The sequence below is a fragment of the Elephas maximus genome, chromosome 25 (assembly GCF_024166365.1).
Source record: "Elephas maximus indicus isolate mEleMax1 chromosome 25, mEleMax1 primary haplotype, whole genome shotgun sequence".
Taxonomy (NCBI): domain Eukaryota; kingdom Metazoa; phylum Chordata; class Mammalia; order Proboscidea; family Elephantidae; genus Elephas; species Elephas maximus.
In genome coordinates this window covers 27,977,807-27,993,396 of record NC_064843.1, presented here as the reverse complement: position 1 = coordinate 27,993,396, position 15,590 = coordinate 27,977,807, and the positions used below count along the sequence as shown (strand labels likewise).

Below are 15,590 nucleotides of genomic sequence, written 5' to 3'. Positions count from 1 at the left end.
CTTCACCAATTATTTACTAAGTGACTACTTTATGCCCTTAAAATGTGTAAGGTGTCAGGATAAATCAATGAGAAGACATGGTTTCCTTCCCTCCCCACGCTTGTGGTCTGAACATAGCCACCTTGTGAGGCAGCCTCATTCCAAGGACGCTGCCCTACTTTCTTGGGAAATGCCTCAGAGCTGGCAGTGTACTTTTTCATTTTTTAATTTTACTAAAGAAAATTTAAAACATAGACAAAAGTAAAGTATAATGATTCCTTATGGACAATCTTTGTTCATCTCTACTAAATCTTAGGCATCATATAGTTTTCTCCTTACATATTTCAGTATGTATTTCTAAAGATAAAGACTCTTGTAAACATAATCACATTACCACTGCCACACTTTAAAAAACTAATTCTTAACATCAGCTATCTAGTATGTGTTCGAATTACCCTGTGTATTTTTTTTTTTTTTAAATAGTTTACTTATTTGGATCAGGTCCAAATAAGGACCACTCATTCCAATTGGTTGATATGTCTCAAGTCTCTTTTAATCTACAGATATTCCCTGCCTTCAATGTTTTTTTTCCCTTAATGTAATTTATTTGATGAAGAAACCAAGTATCTGTCCTATAGTTTTCCACAGACTACATTTTGCTCACTGTATTCCTATTGTGTCACTGAATAGGTTTCTCTGTTTCCTGTATTTCCTGTAAACTGTGAGTTATATCTTGAGCCTTGATCAGATTAAGAGTCAATTTTTGGCAAGTGTATTTCATAGGTGGTGTTTCATTTCCATCGAGATGCACATGATGTCTCGTTGTCTTTCTTTGGAACTGATGATCATTGCCTAGATCTGTTATTTCATTAGTGGTTACAATTTCCTTCATCAAGTTTTTGGTTACCCTAATATACAGTTCATATAGGAGGACCAGGATAAATATTTGATTCTTTCTCTTTACTTAACCAGTTAATAAAATAACATCCTCCAAAAGTGGTGACTAGTGAAGATTTTATTATTATTATTAATTTTTTAAGAAGCACAAATATAGAAAGCAGAAGACTAAATTCTGTGGTGTTAGAATGGATTTGGTGGTATCGGTATGAACTGAGGGTCTGGGGTGTGCATATATATACGGATGTATATGCATCTATACATACAAATATACAAATACAGATGTATTTGTTTATACATCATGTATGTATGTACACACACACCTATGAATGCATGTTATATATATGTATATACACAATTATGTTACATGCATGTGTGTGTATCCTAACTTTTCCACTAAGAGGGTGCAAAAGTAACGATATCCAAATAACAACGAATATAACTAGCTTCGAGATCTTGGTTTTTAAATAACCACTCTCCATAAAACGGAACCAAGGCTTGTTAGAGAAATGGCTAATTCCAGGGCTGGAGTAGAGAAGTATAGGATGAGCTTGAAATACATTACTGTGCCAGAATGTTAGGCAGTATTCCAAAAATGATGGAGATTTATCAAAATAATACTTGAACCTTGACGAGGCTCCCACTGGCTAAGTCTAGGACTATTTGAACATCAAAGTAAATCAAGATATTAACAGATTATAACCCACTGAATAAAAAAGGAATCCATGAGTTCATTCTGACATAAATAAACTGGAGGGTGGGAAAACGTTTCCTTATAGTAGAATGCCAACTGCAAACACAGAAAGAGTGACAGGGTTAGAAAATCACAACTTCGTAACCATCACAGATTCAGGCAAAAATAATCAACAGAAGTGAAAACCGTGGGTGAAACACTGATGACAAATAGGATATTTACATAGTCTCAAAGTATCCAAAATTATTTATTAAATTCAAAAGGAAAAAATAGCAACTTCATAGTGGAGAAATTGGGCAGACACCATTTAACCAAGTGATCAAAGTCAACATCATCAGAAAAATGGGTATCATATTCCTTCTGATACAGAATACTGAGAACGACATCACTTCTGTCATTTCCCTAAATGTGCATTCAATCCTCAGGACACAAAGACAAACTCAAATTGAGGAACATCTACGAAGCAGTTTGCCTGTACTCTTCAAAAACATCTAGGTCAAGAAAGAAAAGAAAGAACAAGGAACTAATCCAGATTAAAGGAGACTAAGGAGATATGAAAACTAAATGTAATGTGTGACACGGATTGGATCACAGACTAGGGGAACAGGACGTGAGACAAAGGGTAAATTTAAACAGGCTGTGGATTAGAAAACAGTATTCTTAGTCCCTGATTTTGAGAACTATGCTGTGGTTATGTATGTTTCTCTTAGGAACTATACACTAAAATACTCAGGAGTTAAACGGGCATGATGCTTCCAACTTCCTCTCAAGTGGTTCAGACAAAAAATGACGTGAGTGAGGGTGTGTGTGTGTACTGAGAGTGTGCTCGCCAAAAGAGAGTTAGAGGGCACAGATGATAAAGTAAACAGGCAAAATGTAAACAGCTGGTGAATCTGGATAAAGGGTATATGGCAGTTGCAAACTTTTCTTTAAGTCTCTAATTACATCAAAATGAAAACGTACAAAAATATTAAATATAAAAAAAAATAGTCACTTGAAACAATCCCTAACTTGAGGTTATGCTGTCCATTTACTACATAGCTAGATTCAACTGTTTCGTTTTGCTTTTGAATTTCAGGGACGGCTTTTTTTTCCCATTAATTTAACCGCACTAAAGGGGGTGGGAAAGAAAGTAACTCACCTAAGTAACTCCAGAAAACAATATTTTGACGATGTAGTGTAAGGTGAAGGACAAAAAGAACTACAGATCAATATGATAATCTAGTAAATTTGTTTTCACAGGATATGGGTTAGCAATTCTCAAACTATTTTATATATATACTAGAATTGAGCAAAAGAGGAAATATTTTGTGGATAATGAGATCTAGGCTTCTCACTGTCAAAGAAAGTTAACAATAAGAAAAAGGGAAAGGCTAGAACGAATCCTGTAGTGTTGGAACTGGATAGGAAATATCACACTGGATGGGTTGATATGGAATAAATACAGATGGTCATATGAGTGTGTGTGTTAGCAAATATACATGTACTTCCTAGCTCTGATTGCTCAGAGGGTCTAGAAGAAATAATACTCCAGTAGCAATGGGCAGTAGCAGATCTTGGTTTCTAAATGCCATTTTCAAACATAAGGAACCAAGGATCCTTGAAGAAATGTCGATTTCAAGTCTGTGGCAGGAAAACCACAACATGAACCTGGAACATCTTGTGTTGACACAAAGTAAAAAAGTCCTCAAAAAATGATGGGAGCATGTCAAAGGAGCCAACTTGAAGGAGTTCCCACAATGGCCAAATTTGGAACAACTTGAACAATAAAATAAACAAGAACAATGGATTATAAACCTATAAAATAAATATCCATGACTCGATACTGATATCAACAAAGAAATAAATAAATGTGGGAGAAAGAACAACTCTTTCTTATAGTAAAATTCTAATTAATAAATGTAGAAGGAATGATGGAAATAGAAAATTACCATTAGTCAAACACCACAGTAATAGTTACTGAAGGCAAGAGCCACTGATGGATGCTAAAATAAATGGGCAAACATAGGATGAGAAAGAGGGTATTTCCAGAGTCTCAAATACCTCCTCACAAGATACTTTTTTAAAGAAATTTTTTAAGTTACCACTTCTCTGTTGTCTAGTGTTTTTGCCCTCCCCTCCCTCATAACCATCAAAGATTGTTTCTTTCTGTGTGTAAACCTTTTCATGAGTTTTTATAGTAACGGTCTCATACAATATCGGTCCTTTTATGATCGACTTATCTGACATGCTTTGCAGATTCATCATTGTTCTTTATCGTTCTGTAGTACTCCATTGTGTGCAGGTACCACAGTTTCTTCATCCATTCATCTGCTGATGGGCATCTAGGTTGTTTCCATCTTTTTGCTATTGTGAACAATGCTGCGATGAACATGGGTGTGCATATGTCTATTCATGTGACGGCTCTTATTTCTCTAGGATACATTCCTAGGAGTGGGATTGCTGGATCATATGTATTTCTATCTTTCTAAGAAAGTGCCATATCATTTTCCAAAATGGTTGTACCATTTTGCATTCCCACCAGCAGTGCATAAGAGTTGTGATCTTCCCGCAGCCTCTACAACATTTGTTATTTTCTGTTTTTTTTTTATTTGTGTCAGTAATGCCGGGGTGAGATGGTATGTCATTGTGGCTTTGATTTGCATTTTTCTAATGGCTACTGACTCATATAGGGTTGCTATGAGTCGGAATCGACTCGACGGCAGTAGGTTTGAGTTTTTTTTTGTTTTACTGGCTACTGACTGCGAGCATTTCCTCATGTGTCTGTTAGCCGCCTGAATGTCTTCTTTGGTGAAGGGTCTGTTCATTTCCTTTATCCATTTTTTGATTGTGTTATTTGTCTTTTTGCTGTAAAGGTACTGGATTTTCCAGAAGATTTTAGAGGTTAGACCTTTGTCGGACTTGTCATAGCCAAAATTTTTTCCCAGGCTGTAGGTTCTCTTTTCACTCTTTTGGTGAAGTCTTTTTCTATTGTGCTTTAAGTGAAAGCTTACAAATCAAGTATCTCATACAAAAATTTATATACACCTTGCTATACACTCCTAGTTGCTCTCTCCCTAATGAGAAAGCACAATTCTTCCCTCCACTCTCTATTTTTTTTTTTCCACTCTATTTTTGTATCTATTCAGCCAGCTTCTGACCCCCTCTGCCCTCTCATCTCCCATCCAGACAGGAGATGCCCACATAGTCTCATGTGTCTACTTGATCCAAGAAGCTCACTCTTCACCAGTATCATTTTCTATCCCATAATCCAGTCCAATCCCTGTCTGAAGAGTTGGCGTTGGGCATGGTTCCTGTCTTGGGGCAACAGAAGGTCTGGGGACCATGACCTCCGGGGTCCTTCTAGTCTCAGACCATTAAGTCTGGTCTTTTTACAAGAATTTGAGGTCTGCATCCCACTGTTCTCCTGTTCTCTCAGGAGTTCTTTGTTGTGTTCCCTGTCAGGGCAGTCATCGGTTATAGCCAGGTGCCATCTAGTTCTTCTGGTCTCAGGCTGATGTAGTCTCTGGTTTTTGTGACCCCTTCTGTCTCTTGGGCTAATAATTACCTTGTGTCTTTGGTGTTCTTCATTTTCATTTGCTCCAGGTGGGTTGAGACCAATTGATGCATCTTAGATGGCTACTTGCTAGCATTTAAGACCCCAGACGCCACTCTCCAAAGTGGGATGCAGAATGTTTTCTTAATAGATTTTACTATGCCAATTGACTTAGGTGTCCCCTGAAACCATGGTCCCCAAACCCCTGTCCCTGCTACTCTTGCCTTCAAAGTATTCAGTTTATTCAGAAAACTTCTTTGCTTTTGGTTTAGTCCAGTTGTGCTGACCTCTCCTGAATTCCATGTTGTCTTTCCCTTCACCTAAAATAGTTCTTATCTACTATCCAGTTAGTGAAAACCCCTCTCCCTCCCTCCCTCCCCACTCTCGTAACCATCAAAGAATATTTTCTTCTCTGTTTAAAGTATTTCTCGAGCTCTTATAATACTGGTCTCATACAATATTTGCCCTTTTGCAACTGACTAATTTCACTCAGCATAATGCCTTCCAGATTCCTCCATGTTATGAAATGTACTGATTCATCATTGTTCTTTATCGATGTGTAGTATTCCATTGTGTGAATATATCATCATTTATTTATCCATTCATCCATTGATGGGCACCTTGGTTGCTTCTATCTTTTTGCTATTGTAAACAGTGCTGCAGTGAACATGGGTGTGCATATATCTGTTTGTGTAAAGGCTCTTATTTCTCTAGGATATATTCCAAGGACTGGGATTGCTGGATCGTATGGCAATTCTATTTCTAGTTTTTTAAGGAAGTGCCAAATCGATTTCCAAAGTGGTTGTACCATTTTACATTCCCACCAGCAGTGTGTGTTTCAGTCTCTCCACAACCTCTTCAACATTTATTATTTTGTGTTTTTTGAATTAATGCCAGCCTTGCTGGAGTGAGATAGAATCTCACTGTAGTTTTGATTTGCATTTCTCTAATGGCTAATGATCGTGAGCATTTCCTCATGTATCTGTTAGCTACCTGAATGTCTTCTTTAGTGAAGTCCCTGTTCATATCCTTTGCCCATTTTTTAATTGGGCTATCTTTTTGTAGTTGAGTTTCTGCAGTATCAAGTAGATTTTAGACATCAGACGCTGATCGGAAATGTCACAGCTAAACTTTTTCCCAGTCTGTAGGTAGTCTTTTTCCTCTTTTGGTGAAGTCTTTGGATGAGCATAGGTGTTTAATTTGTAGGAGCTCCCAGTTATCTAGTTTCTCTTCTGCATTGTTAGTAATGTTTTGTATACTGTTTATCCAATGTATTAGGGCTCCTAGCGTTGTCCCTATTTTGTCTTCCGTGATCTTTATCGTTTTAGATTTTATATTTAGGTCTTTGATCCATGCTGAGTTCGTTTTTGTGCATGGTGTAAGGTATGGGTCTTGTTTCATTTTTTTGCAGATGGATATCCAGTTATGCCAGCACCATTTGTTAAGCAGACTGTCCAGGCCTTTGTCAAATTATCAGCTGCTCATATGTGGATGGATTTATGTCTGGATTCTCAATTCTGTTCCATTGGTCTAGGTATCTGTTATTGCACCAGTACCAGGCAGTTTTGACTACTGTGGCAGTATAATAGATTCTAACATCAGGTAGAGTGAGGCCTCCCACTTTGTTCTTCTTTTTCAGTAATGCTTTACCGATCTGGGGCCTCTTTCCCTTCCACACATGAAGTTGGTGATTTGTTTCTCCAACTCACTAAAAAATGTCGGTGGAATTTGGATCAGAATTGCATTATATCAATAGATCGCTTTTGGTAGAATAGACATTTTTACAATGTTAAGTCTTCCTATTCACGAATAAGGTATGTTTTTCCACTCATGTAGGTCTCTTTTGGTTTCTTGCATTTGGTGAAGTCTTTTGATGAGTGTCTAGCTTTTAGAAGATCCCAGTTATCTTCTGGAGTTTGTGTGTTATTGGTTATGGTTTGTATCCTGTTAATGCTGTGTATTACGGCCTCTATTGTTGATCCTATTTTTTCTTCTATGGCCTTCATAGTTTTTGGTTTTTTATTTAGGTCTGTGATCCATTTTGAATTAGTTTTTGTGTATGGTGTGAGGTATGGGTCCTGTTTCATTTTTTTGCAGATGGACATCCAGTTCTGCCAGCACCATTTGTTATAGACTGTCTTTTCTCCATCTGATGGACCTTGGGCCTTTGTTCAAGATCGGGTGACCACAGGTAGATGGATTTACATCTGTTTCCTTGCAATAGTGTCTTGTCGTTTCCTTTGTATAGGTCTTTTACAACCCTGGTTAGATTCACTCCTAAGTATTTTATTTTTGTAGGGGCTATTATAAATGGTATTGTTTTCCTGATTTCTATTTCGTCATTCTCTTTATTGGAGTATAGGAATCCAACTGATTTTTGTATGTTTATCTTGTATCCTGCTACTCTGCTGAATCTATCAGTTCCAGTAGTGTTTTCGTTGAGTCTTGGGTTTTCTATAGAAAGTATCATATTATCCACAAATAGGGACAGTTTTACTTCTTCATTACCAATTTGGATGCCCTTTACTTCTCTTTCTTGCCTTACTGCTTTAGCTAGGACTTCTAGCACAATGTTAAACAGGAGTGGTGATAAAGGGCATTCTTCTCTTGTTCCTGTTCTCAAGGGGAATGTTTTCAGCCTCTCTCCATTAAGAATGATGTTGGCTGTTGGTTTTGCATAGATGCCTTTATTATGTTGAGGAATTTCCTCCTATACATATTTTTTTGAGAGTTTTTTTTTTTTTTTATCAGGAATGGATGTTGGCCCCACAAGATACTTTTAAAAGGAAAAATAGTAATTTTACAGTGGCAAAACATGGCAAACACCGTAACCAAGGGATCAACTTAAGTTAACGTAATAAGACACACTGGCATGCACCCCGATATGAAGCACTGAGAAGGGCATGACATCACTTCCATGATATTTGTGCCCAAAATGCATAACCTCAAATCTTATCATGAGAAAAAAATCAGGCAAACCCAAACTGAAGGACATTCTACAAAACAGCTGGTCAGTACCCTTCAAAAGAGCCACGTCATTAAAAACAAAGACAAGAGAAGCTGTCACAGCCTGGAGGAGGCTCAGAGGAATGGTTTCTAGATGGAATGTGAGATACTAGACTGGATTCCAGATAAGAAAAAGAACATTTGTGGGGACTGAAGGGAGGAGTAGTAGATTAGTTAAGAGTGCTCTATCCATGTTAATTTCCTGGTTTCAGTAATTGTACTCTGGTTAAAAAAATTTTTTTTTTTTAATATTAAGACACTAACATTAAGGAAGCTGGGTGAGGGTATTGTAATGCTATGCTGTATCTGTAACTTTATTGTAAGTTTAATGTTTAAAATGACTTCAAGATAAAAAGTTTTAAAAATCAATGCTTTTTGTAATGATGTAGAATATTTAAAGGCTTCCAAAGTCAAATACGCAAAAAAGGCATATTCAGAAAAACTAGCTTCTAACTCTGTCACCTCCACTGTGCAGTTATCCATTAAAATAAGAAGGGTTTTGTTTTTTTGATTTATCCTTTTATGGGACACACACACAAAGCCTTTTAAGATAAATGCTAGCATACTACACATACTTTTTCCACTTTGTTCCCCCCCCCCCACTAAATAGTATATCCAGGAGATCTAGGAGATAATTCCATAGCAGTACACAGAGATTTTCCTTATTTATTTAGTTTTTGTAAGCTGAATATACCACCATTTATTCAATTAGTCCTCTATTGCTGGACAAGTGGGTTGTTTGGTATTTGTCAACTATAATTAGCCACTAAACCTTTTTTCAGTATCATTAACGGTAGCAAATCTTTATTACTAGATTTGATATATAACTTGGCAAGTAAAGGAAGTGATCAAGGTAAATAATAAGGCCCATTAAACCTATAAACCAACACGTTATAATGTACTGACACTGGTATTCTTTTTCTGGTTCATACGGTGTTGAGGGATAATTTGAAAGAGGCGTTTAAGAAATGCTCTGAGCAAAGGTCTGATACAGCAGTGCTGCAGACACCGCTAACTGCCTTTCTGGTATCCCACTTCATTTCTTCCTCACTACCCGAGCCCTGATCCTTACATACAGCAGCAATGTGACCAACTGAAAACCACTGCCAGCTTCCCAGGGATGGCTAGGTAAACAATTCTGGACAATGAGATGTCCTGGGGTATCTCAAGAGAATGAGAAATCTACTGGGGATATCTAGAAGAGTTCTGCTTTCCTGAAAAAGGCATCACACATTCCTTCTTTATTTTTCCTGCCCAGTGGGTAAGGGTATGAAGTATCCATTTTGGGACCAAGAGGATGTAAACCATATACATGGAGGACAGTGGAGCATAAAGACAGAGGAACCTCGGACTCTGATGACACTACAAAACCATTGCACTAGTTCTGGACTACCCACCTCTGGACTTCTTGTTAATTGACAAAAAACAAACCCCTGCTTGGGTGAGCCACTGCCATAAGCCGCTAAATGATACCAGGTGATACATAAACATCCACTCTCCCAAAATGACTGACCTGAAAGATAATAGGATTAAGTTCTGTCACATTTAAGAGACTAATCATTTTACAGTCAGATCTCACAGTTAATCATACATGCCTTTTCTAATCAAAATTCACTGAAAAAAATTTAGGTAGAGAGGGAAACATTCAGAACTAGGACAGCAACTGAGATGAAGTTCAAATGAGATGCATCAGCAAAAGATAAATACAGAAACCTTTGGAGGAGGCCATGATTAGAGGGCGGTGGGGCTAGTCCTCCCATCCCCAGGAGAATCATAGAGCACTAATGCTCTCCTGCATGCTTTGTGAGCCCTTAGTTTGTTCCTTAGTTGTTAATACATAAAGTTAAATGAAAGCCTAGGAGAAATAAAGTAAGGATGTTTAAAAAATAAAAAACAGGTACAGATTCCAGTGACTGACATGGGAAGAAAATAGGTGTGGCTTTATTGCTCAAGCAGTGACAGATTCCAAACTGATTCCAGTCAGTCTCAAGTCTAAAACCTGGCAAAGTCTTACACTACAAACAATCATGTGAAAATTAAATAGCTGGCATAAAGAACCAAGCACAGTAACAATTCTTCTCTTGACCCTCATAATACTTTTCCAAATCATCAGCTCTACTATGTTAAAAAATATATATTTTAATACTTTAAAATACTGTTTGTTCCTCAAGAAAAATCTACATAACCAGAGACGTCAAAAACAATTACCTGTCCCACCCAAAGTCAAACAGCATGCTGCTAGTTCTCCAGCCCATTTTCCATGTACAAATACTTTATTTCAAGCCTAGGCACTTTACATTTCTTCTGGCATTCTGAAAGTCTGTATTAGCACACTGCCTACTTGGCCAGAATGGCAGGCAAGGGCTATCTATGCAGTATGCACTGAAGAGCCCTGGGAAGGTGCCCTCTCTCAACTATCCCTTTGTAGACCTACGATTGTAGGTCTACGATTTCCAGTCCAGATTTATCCTTTGGGGTGAGGTATCATCCTCTCTTAAAATGAAAATGTCTTTGGGAAATAGCCCACTCTATTGCACTCTGTTTCTACAATATGGTTTAGTTTATTAGCCCAAACCAAAGTCTTGAGCACTGTTGTATCCCCAGGGCCTAATATAGTACCTGGGGCTCACTAAATGTATATGATAAATCAGTCCAGAGTTGGCTGAGAACAGGAAGGAAAGATGAATTCACAGCATGGAAAAAAGGCAGCAGAAAAAAGGATCAGGGAATGAGAAAGAGAGGACACTGACAAAGGAGGCAGGAGAGACCCAGAGGAAACCTGTCTCACTTTATTTGGGACTGATTCTATACAGTAAGTGTCTGTCCCATCCTATGCCTCAAGTGGGCAACCTATGCTCATTCCCACTCCTGGCAATCCTAATTTTTGTCCCTCTGTCAGGAACATTCTTCCTTCTGTTTTCATCAGTTAAGATTCTTCTCGTCCTTTAGGTCTCTGCTCAAATGCCACCTTCTTAAAGAAGCCTTCCTAGACTACTCAATTAGAGACACCCAACTGCCACCATTCTTATCCCCTTATCCTGCTTTATTTTCTTCATAATACAGTAAAGCCTGTGAAAGCTGGAACGTGTATAAAGTAGAACCTGTCAGAGAAGGAAAATGCAAACATTTCCCACTAAAACCAGCAACAGAAAAGTGGTAAGACTGCATGCTGTCAAAGGAGGAAAACTTGCGAGACCTGGAAAAACAAGGCAGTCCCATCGAATTCCAGCTCTCACTGTACTTATTTCTATCGGTAATTATTTTTTACTTGTTTATCGTCTGTCTACCTCACTAAAATGAAAGCTCCACTAGAGCAGAAACTCTGCCCATCTGCTGTGCCCCCAGCACTCTGAACAGTGCCTGGCACTGAATGAATGGATTGTGCATATACTCACAAACTGACTTTCTTCTAGCAAAGGAAGCAACCAGAGTAGGGTCTAATCTTGCAAGCTCCAGGCATACACACTGTCAAGAGAGAGGTGCTGCTAGCACTACAGTGGCGGCAGTGGCAGGGGGGACCAGCTCCTCTCCTTCGTTGGAATGGTGGGTCTGGCCCCTGGAGTGCTGCTTCATGCAAGTGGCGCTGGCTCTTCAGGCCGGGTTCCCTCCTCTCTTCCAAATCTCTATGACTTGCAACAGCTGCATTATATTGTGGCTGTGCTTCCTGCCAGTACACCTGCTCCCATGGTTTCTGAATTCCTTCTCCAGGGACCTTAGCAACAGGAAGGACACAGAACAGTGCAGCCTAACCACTGTTACCATGAACCCTATACAACCCCAAGGAACCCTTATCTTAAAGGGTAGAAAGCTTCCCAAAGAAAAAGAATTCAAGGTAATCATGAACCAATGAAAATGGAAAGTGCTTATGGCCTCTGTGAGGGGAGGCTAAAGGAGACTGATTGAGACCCTGCTATTCCCAAGAGGCATGCCTCTGCCCTCAAAGCTAGCAGCAATACTGGCTTCCTCCTGATGAGAAGAGGAGAAAAGATTTCAGTTGTTTATTGTTTTTTTCCCTTCTTGGGCTACTGCTACCACCCTTTGCCATTTCTTAACCTCGTACTCAGGTGTTACAGGAAATCTGGACAAAATGCTGCTGCTGCAGCAGTACCATGGCAGAGTCAGACCTTGAGCCTGCATTGTTTTACATACATTGATGCTAATACAGACACATTCCAGGTTTGAAAGAGGAAGCAGCGTTTACCTGATAACTCTACATAGCTCTCTCCCTTAACAGGGACCTAAAAATTGGTTTGCTTCTGATAAAAAACAAAAACAAAAAAAATCCAGATAAAATGATAACTTTGCTGAGGTCCTTCAGTACTAATCTTAGTATCTTTTGTTATTCCCAAGTAGTACAGGGTTCCTACCCTGGATCCTTATGAACTTGTGCTTCAACTTCTGGAAAGGGGGAGTAGATGACTTGGGAAGAGGAGACTGATGCTAGGCTGATTCCCCAGATTTCCAAAACGGAATGTCTGCTCCCAGGTAGGAACGTAACAGTCTCTCTCTCAGATATCCTTCCTCTCTCCACCCTAAAAGAGTGACTGACCTGATCAATGAGAGACAGAGCAGGGTCTGAGCTTGCATGACCTCAGCAGACTTCTCTTTGTCTCTGGCAGGCTTACCTGCCTGGCTGCCAGCGGTTCTGGGGAGGTAAGTCTAACCTAGGGTGGAGGAGCAGAGGAGGCGTGCGAGAGTCTTAGAAAGCCTAACTCTGGCTACAGGTCAAACTGTATTATCTAATCCAGCTTCAGGATTTACTAAAGCTGATGTTTTGATCTTCCTTTTCACTCCTGTGTCTATTTCTTAATTGGTTCAGATCTAGGTAGGAAGCGGGATATAATTTTTACTCCTCAGACTCTAACAAGACCAAAGGAAGCAGCATTACATTTAATGGTGTTTGTATTATGAAGGCCTAGATGTTTTTTTTAGATGGGGGGGGGGGAACTCCAGCATGTCCTAAATCTTTAATTCTATCCTCAAAGCACAGAAAACCCCAGCAAAATCATTAGAGAAAGTGGGCTGAATGACTGAACTTTTGCTTATAATAATGAAAAAGCACCAGAAAGCTAACGCTGTTCTGACTCTCAGGTGCCTTTTCAGAGGATGGCGCTCTGCTCCTCAGCCCTAGAAGCTGGTTTGTCTGCAGCACTGCCTCAGGGGCTCAGGACCTTAGCCGAGCCGACCTCATGCCCACAATCAAGCTGGCTTCACTGTCCACTATCTGAGGAGGTCTGCCTAGAATCGGGCAAGAAACAGGGGTTGTCCTGGTACTGACCCTGCTTCCCAGGGCATCCTGACTGGACATGGCATCACCATGGACTGCATCAGATCTTTCCAGGCTGTTGGAGACTACAGTAAACACTCACATTTTCTATCATGTGGACCTCCGGAGCTATGCTAAAATTCTCCAGGCTGGGGAAGGACCCTGTTCATGATGGAATTATCTTTTCCATGGCCCTGGCATTTATATTAGGCACTTTGTGCCTTGACCCACCCCTAGATAAATGCTCTACATTAAGCCCATCTTCCAAAGGAAATATGATCACCTTATAGCAGTGGGAATTGTGGTTCTTCAATAAACTTAAAGAGTCAACCATGATTGAAATATTTCATTCGTTTATAAAAAATAGTGGACTGCAGCAGATACAAACTATTGCGTGTATATTAACATAACACACCTAGTGACAAAAGTACTGGGGAACGGTCTGGTTAAGTATTCTATTCTGTCAGAGTTATGATCTCACTTCCTGGTTTTCACAGTTGATTTAGCTCCTGTCTTGTGACCCACATGATGGTCTCAGGGTTCCGGTCTCCAGACTCTCTTCTAACTTCGTATGTATAGCACCTGGGTGCAAAGGCAAATGCCAGGGAGAGCATGTGAGCCTCTGAGTGTGTAGGTCTACGTTAAGTATGCCTCGTTCCAGCCCTCTTGCATCACCTCATACCAGGCAAGCACAGAGCCTGGCTCCATCTCTGTGGGAGACAAAGAACTCAGACCTCCCTTTCTCTAGCATGTCTTCTTTACCGTCTACCAATCCCATTCCACAGTAGCCAATGATTTGCTCCCTGTCCTAAAATTACTCTAAACCCCCTGCCATTGAGTTGATTCCGACTCATAGCGACCCTATAGGTCAGAGTAGAACTGCCCCATAGAGTCTCCAAGGAGCACCTGGTAGATTCAAACTGCCAACCGCTTGGTTAGCAGACGTAGCACTTAACCACTACACCACCAGGGTTTCCAAAATTACTCTACTCTTTCCAATTCTTTTATTTCTACCCAGTCTGGCTAGGCGTTTCAGAAATAAAGAACAACAGTTCCCTCTGAGTTATAAAACTTTAAATAAGGATAACAACAACAATAAAAAAAGCCAAAACCAATAAATCAAGAGCAGAGAAGCAATGGCCAGTCTGGCCGACCAGAAGTTGAAGAACTCTGACTCTTGGCTTGCCATTATCATTGGCTCCCTAGGGCACTAAACTTCTGCTACATTCTTGGTATAGGGTCCCACCCTGGACCACCCATGGTGCTGGTCTTCTTTGTTTCTTCCTTTAGGGTGAGCATTAGAGGAAATACGGGAACAGACTCAGCACACTAAAAAAAATTCACACTATCCTATTTCAGTTCGGACTTCGCCACCATTCCTTTATTATCTCTTGTCAATTCCCCAGCAGCGGACATTAAAAGAATAGCTATTCCAAAGCTTCTCCACTCTCCTCCACACCCTAATTCAGGACAGCCCCCTCACCCCCTCTGGCTACTACGCGTACAAATCAATCACCTCAGATGACCTAAGCTTCTCCATCAGGCTTAAACACTCGCAGGCTCTTTCCCTTTCTCGTCAATGCACCTGTTCAACTGATAGTGCTTAGCCTCATCTTGGCAAAACAGGTGATTCCAAAGCCATGACCCCTCTCCAAATTTGAGCCCCCTCCTCCAATTTGCCTAGTGGACATTCCTTTATGCATGTCCAGCTAACATGGCCTCAAACAGACCACCCCATTTCACTTTCTCATACCACCATTCTCCCAGGTACCAACCCGCACAGTCAAGTGAGCACCGCAAAAGAGGACAGAACCTTACAGTTGTCAACACTTAGGAAATCATCTGGGGCCAGCAAACTTCTTCTGTAAAAGGTCTGATCATAAGTATTTCAGGTTTTGTGGGATAAGAGGTCTCTGTTGCAACTATTTGACTCTGTTGTTGTAACTATTTGACTCTGTTGTTGTAACTATTTAACTCTGTTGTTGTAACTCAAAAGCAAGCATAGACAGTATTTATACAAATGGGTGTGGCTGTGTTCCAATAAAACTATTTACACAGACAGGCAACTGGCCTACAGGTAATAATTTTACAACCCTTGATCTGTATCACTATCCTAATTAGGTTCTTGCTAACCTTTTTTTTTTAAACCTGATCAAATGTTATTTTTTCGTAATTATTACTTAAGTACTTTGTAAATGTTACTCCTTTAAAAA

The 15,590-nt window shown here is 39.7% G+C and overlaps 1 protein-coding gene across 7 annotated transcripts in view; it reads right to left on the bottom strand.

Moving 5' to 3' along the window:
• Positions 1-15,590, bottom strand: part of CHD6 (chromodomain helicase DNA binding protein 6) — a 230,676-nt gene that overhangs the window by 62,461 nt on the left and 152,625 nt on the right. The gene's annotated exons all lie outside the window — the stretch shown is intronic.